The sequence below is a fragment of the Diabrotica virgifera genome, chromosome 2 (assembly GCF_917563875.1).
Source record: "Diabrotica virgifera virgifera chromosome 2, PGI_DIABVI_V3a".
In the NCBI taxonomy this organism is placed as follows: Eukaryota; Metazoa; Arthropoda; class Insecta; order Coleoptera; family Chrysomelidae; genus Diabrotica; species Diabrotica virgifera.
In genome coordinates, this window is record NC_065444.1 from 169,098,101 (window position 1) to 169,114,207 (window position 16,107).

A 16,107-nucleotide genomic window follows, 5' to 3' on the forward strand; every position below is an offset into this window, starting at 1 on the left:
AACGAACGAAATGGCATAGATGCCCTAGCGGCAACTGCTAGCAAAAGACTAAGTTTTCACTCTAATGGCATATAACATATCCCACCAGAATGAAAACAATGGGAACCTTCTCTGGTTACACCTCCGAGGCTTCTACAATTTGCAAGCCATACGGATGCTGAGACTAAGGAAGATGAGGGAATTCTACAATTTACAATTCACGTCACATCTGCTCAGCGCGGTAAAGTTCCAACGAGACTGGTTCCCTTCATACTCCACACAGAGTAAATGTAAATAAAAAATGAATAACCACTTTCAATTCAATTCGGGACTGCACGCTGGGGTTTGTTTTGGTTGGATCAGGGAGAGCAGCATATGTGCCTCCTGATGAGAGACTAATAAGTTTCGAAACCGGTAGAGGTGCTTGCAGCACTCTCTGATTGGACTGGAATATGGTTCGGCTGTATTTTCGTTTTGCAACGAAATTGAAAGTGGTTATTCATTTTTTATTTACATTTACTCTGTGTGGAGTATGAAGGGAACCAGTCTCGTTGGAACTTTACCGCGCTGAGCAGATGTGACGTGAATTGTAAATTGTAGAATTCCCTCATCTTCCTTAGTCTCAGCATCCGTATGGCTTGCAAATTGTAGAAGCCTCGGAGGTGTAACCAGAGAAGGTTCCCATTGTTTTCATTCTGGTGGGATATGTTATATGCCATTAGAGTGAAAACTTAGTCTTTTGCTAGCAGTTGCCGCTAGGGCATCTATGCCATTTCGTTCGTTGCAATTCGGGACTGCACGCTGGGGTTTGTTTTGGTTGGATCAGGGAGAGCAGCATATGTGCCTCCTGATGAGAGACTAATAAGTTTCGAAACCGGTAGAGGTGCTTGCAGCACTCTCTGATTGGACTGGAATATGGTTCGGCTGTATTTTCGTTTTGCAACGAAATTGAATGTGGTTATTCATTTTTTATTTACATTTACTCTGTGTGGAGTATGAAGGGAACCAGTCTCGTTGGAACTTTACCGCGCTGAGCAGATGTGACGTGAATTGTAAATTGTAGAATTCCCTCATCTTCCTTAGTCTCAGCATCCGTATGGCTTGCAAATTGTAGAAGCCTCGGAGGTGTAACCAGAGAAGGTTCCCATTGTTTTCATTCTGGTGGGATATGTTATATGCCATTAGAGTGAAAACTTAGTCTTTTGCTAGCAGTTGCCGCTAGGGCATCTATGCCATTTCGTTCGTTGCAATTCGGGACTGCACGCTGGGGTTTGTTTTGGTTGGATCAGGGAGAGCAGCATATGTGCCTCCTGATGAGAGACTAATAAGTTTCGAAACCGGTAGAGGTGCTTGCAGCACTCTCTGATTGGACTGGAATATGGTTCGGCTGTATTTTCGTTTTGCAACGAAATTGAAAGTGGTTATTCATTTTTTATTTACATTTACTCTGTGTGGAGTATGAAGGGAACCAGTCTCGTTGGAACTTTACCGCGCTGAGCAGATGTGACGTGAATTGTAAATTGTAGAATTCCCTCATCTTCCTTAGTCTCAGCATCCGTATGGCTTGCAAATTGTAGAAGCCTCGGAGGTGTAACCAGAGAAGGTTCCCATTGTTTTCATTCTGGTGGGATATGTTATATGCCATTAGAGTGAAAACTTAGTCTTTTGCTAGCAGTTGCCGCTAGGGCATCTATGCCATTTCGTTCGTTGCAATTCGGGACTGCACGCTGGGGTTTGTTTTGGTTGGATCAGGGAGAGCAGCATATGTGCCTCCTGATGAAAGACTAATAAGTTTCGAAACCGGTAGAGGTGCTTGCAGCACTCTCTGATTGGACTGGAATATGGTTCGGCTGTATTTTCGTTTTGCAACGAAATTGAAAGTGGTTATTCATTTTTTATTTACATTTACTCTGTGTGGAGTATGAAGGGAACCAGTCTCGTTGGAACTTTACCGCGCTGAGCAGATGTGACGTGAATTGTAAATTGTAGAATTCCCTCATCTTCCTTAGTCTCAGCATCCGTATGGCTTGCAAATTGTAGAAGCCTCGGAGGTGTAACCAGAGAAGGTTCCCATTGTTTTCATTCTGGTGGGATATGTTATATGCCATTAGAGTGAAAACTTAGTCTTTTGCTAGCAGTTGCCGCTAGGGCATCTATGCCATTTCGTTCGTTGCAATTCGGGACTGCACGCTGGGGTTTGTTTTGGTTGGATCAGGGAGAGCAGCATATGTGCCTCCTGATGAGAGACTAATAAGTTTCGAAACCGGTAGAGGTGCTTGCAGCACTCTCTGATTGGACTGGAATATGGTTCGGCTGTATTTTCGTTTTGCAACGAAATTGAAAGTGGTTATTCATTTTTTATTTACATTTACTCTGTGTGGAGTATGAAGGGAACCAGTCTCGTTGGAACTTTACCGCGCTGAGCAGATGTGACGTGAATTGTAAATTGTAGAATTCCCTCATCTTCCTTAGTCTCAGCATCCGTATGGCTTGCAAATTGTAGAAGCCTCGGAGGTGTAACCAGAGAAGGTTCCCATTGTTTTCATTCTGGTGGGATATGTTATATGCCATTAGAGTGAAAACTTAGTCTTTTGCTAGCAGTTGCCGCTAGGGCATCTATGCCATTTCGTTCGTTGCAATTCGGGACTGCACGCTGGGGTTTGTTTTGGTTGGATCAGGGAGAGCAGCATATGTGCCTCCTGATGAGAGACTAATAAGTTTCGAAACCGGTAGAGGTGCTTGCAGCACTCTCTGATTGGACTGGAATATGGTTCGGCTGTATTTTCGTTTTGCAACGAAATTGAAAGTGGTTATTCATTTTTTATTTACATTTACTCTGTGTGGAGTATGAAGGGAACCAGTCTCGTTGGAACTTTACCGCGCTGAGCAGATGTGACGTGAATTGTAAATTGTAGAATTCCCTCATCTTCCTTAGTCTCAGCATCCGTATGGCTTGCAAATTGTAGAAGCCTCGGAGGTGTAACCAGAGAAGGTTCCCATTGTTTTCATTCTGGTGGGATATGTTATATGCCATTAGAGTGAAAACTTAGTCTTTTGCTAGCAGTTGCCGCTAGGGCATCTATGCCATTTCGTTCGTTGCAATTCGGGACTGCACGCTGGGGTTTGTTTTGGTTGGATCAGGGAGAGCAGCATATGTGCCTCCTGATGAGAGACTAATAAGTTTCGAAACCGGTAGAGGTGCTTGCAGCACTCTCTGATTGGACTGGAATATGGTTCGGCTGTATTTTCGTTTTGCAACGAAATTGAAAGTGGTTATTCATTTTTTATTTACATTTACTCTGTGTGGAGTATGAAGGGAACCAGTCTCGTTGGAACTTTACCGCGCTGAGCAGATGTGACGTGAATTGTAAATTGTAGAATTCCCTCATCTTCCTTAGTCTCAGCATCCGTATGGCTTGCAAATTGTAGAAGCCTCGGAGGTGTAACCAGAGAAGGTTCCCATTGTTTTCATTCTGGTGGGATATGTTATATGCCATTAGAGTGAAAACTTAGTCTTTTGCTAGCAGTTGCCGCTAGGGCATCTATGCCATTTCGTTCGTTGCAATTCGGGACTGCACGCTGGGGTTTGTTTTGGTTGGATCAGGGAGAGCAGCATATGTGCCTCCTGATGAGAGACTAAAAAGTTTCGAAACCGGTAGAGGTGCTTGCAGCACTCTCTGATTGGACTGGAATATGGTTCGGCTGTATTTTCGTTTTGCAACGAAATTGAAAGTGGTTATTCATTTTTTATTTACATTTACTCTGTGTGGAGTATGAAGGGAACCAGTCTCGTTGGAACTTTACCGCGCTGAGCAGATGTGACGTGAATTGTAAATTGTAGAATTCCCTCATCTTCCTTAGTCTCAGCATCCGTATGGCTTGCAAATTGTAGAAGCCTCGGAGGTGTAACCAGAGAAGGTTCCCATTGTTTTCATTCTGGTGGGATATGTTATATGCCATTAGAGTGAAAACTTAGTCTTTTGCTAGCAGTTGCCGCTAGGGCATCTATGCCATTTCGTTCGTTGCAATTCGGGACTGCACGCTGGGGTTTGTTTTGGTTGGATCAGGGAGAGCAGCATATGTGCCTCCTGATGAGAGACTAATAAGTTTCGAAACCGGTAGAGGTGCTTGCAGCACTCTCTGATTGGACTGGAATATGGTTCGGCTGTATTTTCGTTTTGCAACGAAATTGAAAGTGGTTATTCATTTTTTATTTACATTTACTCTGTGTGGAGTATGAAGGGAACCAGTCTCGTTGGAACTTTACCGCGCTGAGCAGATGTGACGTGAATTGTAAATTGTAGAATTCCCTCATCTTCCTTAGTCTCAGCATCCGTATGGCTTGCAAATTGTAGAAGCCTCGGAGGTGTAACCAGAGAAGGTTCCCATTGTTTTCATTCTGGTGGGATATGTTATATGCCATTAGAGTGAAAACTTAGTCTTTTGCTAGCAGTTGCCGCTAGGGCATCTATGCCATTTCGTTCGTTGCAATTCGGGACTGCACGCTGGGGTTTGTTTTGGTTGGATCAGGGAGAGCAGCATATGTGCCTCCTGATGAGAGACTAATAAGTTTCGAAACCGGTAGAGGTGCTTGCAGCACTCTCTGATTGGACTGGAATATGGTTCGGCTGTATTTTCGTTTTGCAACGAAATTGAAAGTGGTTATTCATTTTTTATTTACATTTACTCTGTGTGGAGTATGAAGGGAACCAGTCTCGTTGGAACTTTACCGCGCTGAGCAGATGTGACGTGAATTGTAAATTGTAGAATTCCCTCATCTTCCTTAGTCTCAGCATCCGTATGGCTTGCAAATTGTAGAAGCCTCGGAGGTGTAACCAGAGAAGGTTCCCATTGTTTTCATTCTGGTGGGATATGTTATATGCCATTAGAGTGAAAACTTAGTCTTTTGCTAGCAGTTGCCGCTAGGGCATCTATGCCATTTCGTTCGTTGCAATTCGGGACTGCACGCTGGGGTTTGTTTTGGTTGGATCAGGGAGAGCAGCATATGTGCCTCCTGATGAGAGACTAATAAGTTTCGAAACCGGTAGAGGTGCTTGCAGCACTCTCTGATTGGACTGGAATATGGTTCGGCTGTATTTTCGTTTTGCAACGAAATTGAAAGTGGTTATTCATTTTTTATTTACATTTACTCTGTGTGGAGTATAAAGGGAACCAGTCTCGTTGGAACTTTACCGCGCTGAGCAGATGTGACGTGAATTGTAAATTGTAGAATTCCCTCATCTTCCTTAGTCTCAGCATCCGTATGGCTTGCAAATTGTAGAAGCCTCGGAGGTGTAACCAGAGAAGGTTCCCATTGTTTTCATTCTGGTGGGATATGTTATATGCCATTAGAGTGAAAACTTAGTCTTTTGCTAGCAGTTGCCGCTAGGGCATCTATGCCATTTCGTTCGTTGCAATTCGGGACTGCACGCTGGGGTTTGTTTTGGTTGGATCAGGGAGAGCAGCATATGTGCCTCCTGATGAGAGACTAATAAGTTTCGAAACCGGTAGAGGTGCTTGCAGCACTCTCTGATTGGACTGGAATATGGTTCGGCTGTATTTTCGTTTTGCAACGAAATTGAAAGTGGTTATTCATTTTTTATTTACATTTACTCTGTGTGGAGTATGAAGGGAACCAGTCTCGTTGGAACTTTACCGCGCTGAGCAGATGTGACGTGAATTGTAAATTGTAGAATTCACTCATCTTCCTTAGTCTCAGCATCCGTATGGCTTGCAAATTGTAGAAGCCTCGGAGGTGTAACCAGAGAAGGTTCCCATTGTTTTCATTCTGGTGGGATATGTTATATGCCATTAGAGTGAAAACTTAGTCTCTTGCTAGCAGTTGCCGCTAGGGCATCTATGCCATTTCGTTCGTTGCAATTCGGGACTGCACGCTGGGGTTTGTTTTGGTTGGATCAGGGAGAGCAGCATATGTGCCTCCTGATGAGAGACTAATAAGTTTCGAAACCGGTAGAGGTGCTTGCAGCACTCTCTGATTGGACTGGAATATGGGTCGGCTGTATTTTCGTTTTGCAACGAAATTGAAAGTGGTTATTCATTTTTTATTTACATTTACTCTGTGTGGAGTATGAAGGGAACCAGTCTCGTTGGAACTTTACCGCGCTGAGCAGATGTGACGTGAATTGTAAATTGTAGAATTCCCTCATCTTCCTTAGTCTCAGCATCCGTATGGCTTGCAAATTGTAGAAGCCTCGGAGGTGTAACCAGAGAAGGTTCCCATTGTTTTCATTCTGGTGGGATATGTTATATGCCATTAGAGTGAAAACTTAGTCTTTTGCTAGCAGTTGCCGCTAGGGCATCTATGCCATTTCGTTCGTTGCAATTCGGGACTGCACGCTGGGGTTTGTTTTGGTTGGATCAGGGAGAGCAGCATATGTGCCTCCTGATGAGAGACTAATAAGTTTCGAAACCGGTAGAGGTGCTTGCAGCACTCTCTGATTGGACTGGAATATGGTTCGGCTGTATTTTCGTTTTGCAACGAAATTGAAAGTGGTTATTCATTTTTTATTTACATTTACTCTGTGTGGAGTATGAAGGGAACCAGTCTCGTTGGAACTTTACCGCGCTGAGCAGATGTGACGTGAATTGTAAATTGTAGAATTCCCTCATCTTCCTTAGTCTCAGCATCCGTATGGCTTGCAAATTGTAGAAGCCTCGGAGGTGTAACCAGAGAAGGTTCCCATTGTTTTCATTCTGGTGGGATATGTTATATGCCATTAGAGTGAAAACTTAGTCTTTTGCTAGCGGCCTAATCTATGCCATTTCGTTCGTTGCAATTCGGGACTGCACGCTGGGGTTTGTTTTGGTTGGATCAGGGAGAGCAGCATATGTGCCTCCTGATGAGAGACTAATAAGTTGCGAAACCGGTAGAGGTGCTTGCAGCACTCTCTGATTGGACTGGAATATGGTTCGGCTGTATTTTCGTTTTGCAACGAAATTGAAAGTGGTTATTCATTTTTTATTTACATTTACTCTGTGTGGAGTATGAAGGGAACCAGTCTCGTTGGAACTTTACCGCGCTGAGCAGATGTGACGTGAATTGTAAATTGTAGAATTCCCTCATCTTCCTTAGTCTCAGCATCCGTATGGCTTGCAAATTGTAGAAGCCTCGGAGGTGTAACCAGAGAAGGTTCCCATTGTTTTCATTCTGGTGGGATATGTTATATGCCATTAGAGTGAAAACTTAGTCTTTTGCTAGCAGTTGCCGCTAGGGCATCTATGCCATTTCGTTCGTTGCAATTCGGGACTGCACGCTGGGGTTTGTTTTGGTTGGATCAGGGAGAGCAGCATATGTGCCTCCTGATGAGAGACTAATAAGTTTCGAAACCGGTAGAGGTGCTTGCAGCACTCTCTGATTGGACTGGAATATGGTTCGGCTGTATTTTCGTTTTGCAACGAAATTGAAAGTGGTTATTCATTTTTTATTTACATTTACTCTGTGTGGAGTATGAAGGGAACCAGTCTCGTTGGAACTTTACCGCGCTGAGCAGATGTGACGTGAATTGTAAATTGTAGAATTCCCTCATCTTCCTTAGTCTCAGCATCCGTATGGCTTGCAAATTGTAGAAGCCTCGGAGGTGTAACCAGAGAAGGTTCCCATTGTTTTCATTCTGGTGGGATATGTTATATGCCATTAGAGTGAAAACTTAGTCTTTTGCTAGCAGTTGCCGCTAGGGCATCTATGCCATTTCGTTCGTTGCAATTCGGGACTGCACGCTGGGGTTTGTTTTGGTTGGATCAGGGAGAGCAGCATATGTGCCTCCTGATGAGAGACTAATAAGTTTCGAAACCGGTAGAGGTGCTTGCAGCACTCTCTGATTGGACTGGAATATGGTTCGGCTGTATTTTCGTTTTGCAACGAAATTGAAAGTGGTTATTCATTTTTTATTTACATTTACTCTGTGTGGAGTATGAAGGGAACCAGTCTCGTTGGAACTTTACCGCGCTGAGCAGATGTGACGTGAATTGTAAATTGTAGAATTCCCTCATCTTCCTTAGTCTCAGCATCCGTATGGCTTGCAAATTGTAGAAGCCTCGGAGGTGTAACCAGAGAAGGTTCCCATTGTTTTCATTCTGGTGGGATATATTATATGCCATTAGAGTGAAAACTTAGTCTTTTGCTAGCAGTTGCCGCTAGGGCATCTATGCCATTTCGTTCGTTGCAATTCGGGACTGCACGCTGGGGTTTGTTTTGGTTGGATCAGGGAGAGCAGCATATGTGCCTCCTGATGAGAGACTAATAAGTTTCGAAACCGGTAGAGGTGCTTGCAGCACTCTCTGATTGGACTGGAATATGGTTCGGCTGTATTTTCGTTTTGCAACGAAATTGAAAGTGGTTATTCATTTTTTATTTACATTTACTCTGTGTGGAGTATGAAGGGAACCAGTCTCGTTGGAACTTTACCGCGCTGAGCAGATGTGACGTGAATTGTAAATTGTAGAATTCCCTCATCTTCCTTAGTCTCAGCATCCGTATGGCTTGCAAATTGTAGAAGCCTCGGAGGTGTAACCAGAGAAGGTTCCCATTGTTTTCATTCTGGTGGGATATGTTATATGCCATTAGAGTGAAAACTTAGTCTTTTACTAATTAATTGCTTATTTATTACGCAAATTACAAATTTATAGCTTCAACCACTTCAGAGAAACAGGTGGCTATTCTAGCTTAATATTAAGCTAGAAGAGCCAACATTCATATTTCTGGAAAGAAAGTAGATAGAGAGTAGCTTTCGGCGGTATATTTTATTGCTAATTAATTGCTGAAAGATTGGGTAATCCAGAATTTACAAACTCATCCCCTCCAACCCCTACCATTATCATCGCTCAACGGATTTCACAGAAAGTGAAAATTACCAGTTTAAAAATCTAAGACCAAGTGGGTATTTTTCTCTTAAGCAACTGCTGCAGGTCTACGCCAAATTCGATTTTATCGCTTCATCCCCTAACCAGTAAAAATGGCTACTGCGGTTGAATACTTAAGCTACAACACTCAATTCTCCTATTTCACTAACGGAAGTAGATAGAGGGTCGCTTCCAGCGGCATATTTTATTGCTAATTAATTTCTGAAAGATATGGTATACAATAATTTAAAAACTCACCCCCTCCAACCTCCACCGTTATCATCATTCCCCGGATTTCATAGAAAGTCAAAATTACTAGTTTAAAAACCTATGACCAAGTGGGTATTTTTTTCCTAAGCAACTGCTGCAGGTCTACGCCAAAAACAATTGTATTCTCCTGTTTCTTCATCCCCTAACGAGCAACAATGGCTACTGCGGTTGAATACTTAAACTACAACACTTAATTCTCCTGTTTCAGTAACGAAAGCAGATAGAGCGTCGCTTCCGGCGGCCTATTTATTGCTAATTAATTGCTTGTTTATTACGCAAATTACAAATTTATAGCTTCAACCCCTTCGGAGAAACAGGTGGGTATTCTAGCTTAATATTAAGCTAGAAGAGCCAACATTCATATTTCTGGAACAAAAGTAGATAGAGGGTAGCTTCCACCGGCATATTTTTTGCTAATTAATTGCTGAAAGATTGGGTATGCAATAATTTACAAACTCACCCCCTTCAACCCCTACCGTTATCATCATTCCTCGGAATCCACAAAAAGTGAAAATAACCAGTTTAAAGACCTAAAACCAAGTGGGTATTTTTTGCTTATTAAATGTTACAGATCTACGCGAAAAAGGAATTGTTTGCTTCATCCCCGTAACGACCAACAATGGCTACTGCGGTTTAATACTTAAGTTACAATACCCAACACTAATATTTCAGGAACGACAGTAGATAAAGAGTCGCTTGCGGCGCTATATTTTATTGCCAATTTATTACTGAAAGGTGGGGTATAGAAGCATTTACAGACACTCCCTCTCCAACCCCTACTGTTATTTTCATCCCCTTAATTTCACAAAATGTGAAAATACCCAGTTTAGAGATTTAAATCAAGTGTGCATTTTTTTGCTAATTAATTGCTGCAGGTTTACGCCAAAGATGAATTTTTTGCTTCATCCCCTTACGAGCAAGAATGGCTACTGCAGTTTTATAATAAACCCACAGTACCCAACACTCATATTTCATTTATAATTTTCTGAAATGCTCATTAAGAATATCTGTACAGTTCAATATTGATTTGTAGAGTTTTTTATACTTTAGAGTCTATGTTAAATTGTCGATATCCATTATCACATATCTGTAGCACGTGACCCAATGCTCAGATTTTGTATATCGTTTTTAATAACTAAATGGTAATATTATCATATTCTCTAAAATCTGTACATTTAAAATAAAGTATGCAACGCCCTTAAAAAACGAATATACTAAGACAGTTGACCATAATTTTTGCATTTATGCGTGCTAATAATAAGCTGCGAAAGAATTTAAGCATAGGTACCAAAAAATTAAAGCAAGTGTTGTTTATTTAATTTTAATTTATTTTATCTTTAATGTACATTAATAATCTGAGCGCTATTTTTTTTGTTTCTTTAACGAAAAATTATTTTTCTAGTAAATCATCGAAGCCCATCAAAGATGTGTTTCCTCTTCGATAGGTATAGGTTATGTAGTGAACACCTCGATTTTCATTAAAATCAGACAAACTGGTTCCTCCTACACCAGCGTATCCGATAGCACCCATTAATACTAGCTGATGATCGTCGTCGTGAAGTATGTTTAAATTTTTATGGAGTGTCTTTAATGGTATGGTTTTAATTTCTTCATGTTCATTACAGACTTGAAAAACCACAACATCCCCTGCAATGAATGTAAATTAATTAACTTTTGTTTTTTATAAAATACCTGTAGAGAATTTGGAATGAAATTCAGTACAAAAAAGACAAAAAGGGTGGTCATTAGCAAGCACCTAAACAGAAGTGTGAAGGTCAATGTCGACAAAACATTGACTTTCACACTGTGACAAAACAAAGATCTGGAAGGAGTGAAGGAGTAACAAGAATAACGTGCCTTGGAAGCAACCTTGATGAAACTTCGTACCACTCACTAGAAGTAAGAACACATCTGGAAAAGGAACGTACAGTGTTTTACGAAATGCAAAATGTTCTATGCAACCTCCAGCTGGATATCTCATTGAGAACTAGAATACATAAGCGCTATGTTTTCTACATCTTCCTCTATGGGGTTGAAGGCTGGACAATGACAGAAGTAACACATAAAAAATCCAAGCATTCGAACTCTGGTGCTACCGTAAAATGCCCAGAATCTCCTACATGAGCCATACGACAAATGCGGAAGTCTTTCGGAGGGTGAACAAGAAAACAGAGCTTATGATTATAAAAAAAAAAACGGAAAATACAATTTTTTTTTATCGTAAGAAATCAAAAGTATGAACTGCTCCAACTTAACGAAAATAATCGAAAGCAAAATCAATAGAAAAAGGGTACCAGGAAGAAGACGCAACTCTTGGCTTAAAAACCTACGACAATGGACGAATATGACCTCCACAGAACTATTCAGGATGGCTGCAAATAAGATTAAATGGGAAAATGTAATGGTCAACGTCCTTAAGGATAAGGCACCGTAAGGAGAAGATAAAATATATGAGTAATTCCACATAAATTCTCTATATTTCTGTCACAGATTGTGGATTTTTTGAAATTTAGGGGCATGCCTCTGAAACCACTTTTTGTTCGTTCTTTAGGACCTGAAAGTCAAGCTGTTTTGGGAATTGAAATCGAAACTTATGTCATATGTCCGAATTATCTTTCCTATCCTTGTTTGCATTCATTAAATGCTATTTTGTAAATTGTTTGGTACAATATATCAACACTGTCGATGTAAACTTGCACGTTACAGCAGGTGGCCTTAACAGAATTTGTCTAAAGGCCAAAGTAACGTTCCTATTACCTATTTTTGAAAAAGAGACAAGTGTATTTTAGCATGTTTTTAAAGCGAAGGAACATTCCTACTAGCTATTTTTGAACAAGCGTTTTTTAGAATTTCTTGCGTTTTTCTGTACTCCGATTATAATTTCAACACAAAAAAAGATACAAGAAACATTTCCATATGGCATAAACAGAATTTACCTAAAACCGTAAGGAACTATCCTACAAGCTATTTTTTAATGAGAGATTAGAGTATTTTAGCATATTTTTTTTTCATTTTTATGCATTTATTTGTAGGTAGGTACTCTGGTCATAATTACAACGATAAAAAGTAACAGGTCGGTAATATTTTTAATGTAAAATTTTACACTGAAAAACATGATACTAACAGAATTTAGCTAAAGCCTGAAGGGACTTTCCTATAACCAATTTTGGAAGGAGAGATTAGAGACAAGTATAGTTGAGCATCATTTTTCATTTTTATGTATTTATTTGCACTCTGTCCATAATATCAACCCTAAAAAAAGGATCAGGTAACATGTTGGATTTAATATTGCAGGATAAAGAAGATGACGCTAATAGAATAATTAATACAATGCTCGTAGGAACATTCATATAAGCTATTTTTAAAGTAGATGTTAGTGGATTTTTTCTACAATCCATCTTCATGTGCCGTTCTCGTGATCAATTATTGATTTAAAAATAATACTTTTATAATTAAAAGTAACTTAAGAGAATACCCTTACTGTTCTTAATATTGTATTCAGCTAAAAATCTCAAACTAAATCACCACCAAAATGGCTCATCAAAACGGATTGTCGAAAAAGTAATTAAGCTTAAAAAACATCTTAAAATCCACTAATCTCTCCTTCCAAAATTGGTTATAGGAAAGTCCCTTCAGGCTTTAGCTAAATTCTGTTAGTATCATGTTTTTCAGTGTAAAATTTTACATTGAAAATATTACCGACCTGTTACTTTTTATCGTTGTAATTATGACCAGAGTACCTACAAATAAATGCATAAAAATGAAAAAAAAATATGCTAAAATACTCTAATCTCTCATTAAAAAATAGCTTATAGGATAGTTCCTTACGGTTTTAGGTAAATTCTGTTTATGCCATATGGAAATGTTTCTTGTATCTTTTTTTGTGTTGAAATTATAGTCGGAGTACAGAAAAACGCAAAAAATTCTAAAATACACTTGTTCAAAAATAGCTAGTAGGAATGTTCCTTTGCTTTAAAAACATGCTAAAATACACTTGTCTCTTTTTCAAAAATAGGTAATAGGAACGTTACTTTGGACTTTAGACAAATTATGTTAAGGCCATCTTCTTTAGCGTGCAAGTTTACATCGAGAGTGTTGATATATTGTACCAAACAATTTACAAAATAGCATTTAATGAATGCAAACAAGGATAGGAAAGATAATTCGGACAGATTTTGACATAAGTTTCAATTTCAATTTCCAAAAAAGCTTGACTTTCAGGTCCTAAAGAACGAACAAAAAGTGGTTTCAGAAGCATGCCCCTAAATTTCAAAAAATACACAAACTGTGACAGAAATATAGAGAATTTATGTGGAAATACTCATATATTTTATCTTCTTCTTACGGTGCCTTATCCTTAAGGACGTTGACCATTACATTTAACCATTTAATCTTATTTGCAGCCATCCTGGATAGTTCTATGGAGGTCATATTTGTCCATTGTCCGTTTTTTTATTATAATCATGAGCTCTTTTTCCTATTTCATCCTCCGAAAGACTTCCGCATTTGTCGTATGGCTCATGTAGGACATTCTGAGCATTTTACGGTAGCACCAGAGTTCGAATGCTTGGATTTTTTTTGTGTTACTTCTGTCATTGTCCAGGCTTCAACCCCATAGAGGAAGATGGAGAAAACATACCACTTATGTATTATAGTTCTCAATGAGATATCCAGCTGGAGATTGCATAGAACTTTTTGCATTTTGTAAAACACTGTACGTTCCTTTTCCAGATGTGTTCTTACTTCCAGTGAGCGGTACAAAGTTTCATCAAGGTTGCTTCCAGGGTACGTTATTCTTGTTACTCCTTCACTCCTTCCAGATATGTTTCGTCGACATTGACCTTCACACTTCTGTTTAAGTGCTTGCTAATGACCACCCTTTTTGTCTTTTTTGTACTCAATTTCATTCCAAATTCTCTAGAGGTATTTTATAAAAAACAAAAGTTAATTAATTTACATTCATTGCAGGGGATGTTGTGGTTTTTCAAGTCTGTAATGAACATGAAGGAATTAAAACCATACCATTAAAGACATTCCATAAAAATTTAAACATACCCCACGACGACGATCATCAGCTAGTAATAATGGGTGCTATCGGATACATTGGTGTAGGAGGAACCAGTTTGTCTGATTTAATGAAAATCGAGGTGGTCACTACATAACCTATACCTATCGAATAGGAAACACATCTTGGATGGGCTTCGATGATTTACTAGAAAAATCATTTTTCGTTAAAGAAACAAAAAAAATAGCGCCCAGATTACTAATGTACATTAAAGATAAAATAAATTAAAATTAAATAAACAACACTTGCTTTAATTTTTTGAAACCTATGCTTAAATTCTTTCGCAGCTTATTATTAGCACGCATAAGTGCAAAAATTATGGTCAACTCTCTTAGTAAATTCGTTTTTTAAGGACACTGCATACTTACCCTCTATCTACTTTTGTTCCGGAAATCTGAATGTTGGCTATTCTAGTTTAATATTAAGCTGGAATAGCCACCTGTTTCTCTGAAGGGGTTGAAGAAATACATTTTTATTTTTCGTAATAAATTAGCAATTAATTAGCAACAAAAAAGGCCACCGGAAGCAACTCTCTATCTACTTTCGTTCCGGATATATGCATGTTGGCTATTCTAGCTTAATATTAAGCTGAAATAGTCACCTGTTTCTCTGAAGGGGTTGAAGCAATAAATTTTTATTTTGCATAATATAGCAATAAAATAGGCCGCCAGAAGCGACCAGCTATCTGCTTTCGCCCCTGAAATAGTAGGGTTGAGTGTTGTAGCTTAAGTATTCAACCGCAGTAGCCATTGTTGCCCTTCAGGGGATGAAGCAAAAAAAGCGTTTTTGGGGTAGACCCGCAGCAGTTACTTAGGAAAAAAATACCCACTTGGTCTAAGGTTTTTAACTGGTAATTTTCACTTTCTGTGAAATCCGGGGAATGATAACGATTGGGGTTGGGGGGTGAGTTTGTCAATTGTTCTATACAACATATTTCAACAATTAACTAGCAATAAAATATGCCGCTGGAAGCGACCCTCTATCTGCTTTCGTTTCTGAAATAGGAGTGTTGGGTATTGTAGCTTAAGTATTAAACCGCAGTGGCCATTGTTGTTCGTTAGGGGATGAAGCAAAAAATTCGTTTTGGCGTAGACCTGCGTAGAAGTTAATTAATTAGAAAAAATACCCACTTAGTTTTAAGTCTTTAAACTGGTTATTTTCACTCTTTGTGAAATCCGGGGAACGATGATAATGGTAGGGGTTGGAGGGGGTGAGTTTACAAATTCTGGTATACTCCGCCTTTCAGCAATTAATTAAAAATAAAATATGCCGCCAGAAGCGACCCTCTATCTGCTTTCTTTCCTGAAATAGGACTGTTGGGTATTTTAACCTCAAGTATTAAACCGTAGTAGTCATTGTGGCTCGTTAGGGGATGAATAAAAACATTTATTTTTGGCTTAAAACTGTAGCAATTAATAAGCAAAAAATACCCGCTTCCCTCTATCTACTTTTGTTCCGGAAATGTGAATGTTGGCTATTCTAACTTAATATTAAAGCTGGAATAGCCACCTGTTTCTCTGAAGGGGTTGAAGCTATAAATTTGTAATTTGCGTAATAAATAAGCAATTAGTTAGCAATAAAATAGGCCGCCGGAAGCGACGCTCTATGTGCTTTCGTTACTGAAACAAGAGAATTGAGTGTTGTAGTATTCAACCGCAGTAGCCATTGTTGCTCGTTAAGGGATGAAGCAATACAATCGTTTTTGGCGTAGACCTGCAGCAGTTGCTTAGGAAAAAAATACCCACTTGGTCATAGGTTTTTAAACTAGTAATTTTGACTTTCTGTAAAATCCGGGGAATGATGACAACGGTGGGGGTTGGAGGGGGTGAGTTTGCAAATTGTTGTATACCATATCTTTCAGAAATTAATTAGCAATAAAATATGCCGCTGGAAACGACCCTCTATCTGCTTTCGTTCTTGAAATATGAGTGTTG

The 16,107-nt window shown here is 39.4% G+C and overlaps 1 protein-coding gene across 1 annotated transcript in view; it reads left to right on the forward strand.

Moving 5' to 3' along the window:
• Window positions 1-16,107, forward strand: part of LOC126879706 (guanine deaminase) — a 181,473-nt gene that overhangs the window by 24,790 nt on the left and 140,576 nt on the right. The gene's annotated exons all lie outside the window — the stretch shown is intronic.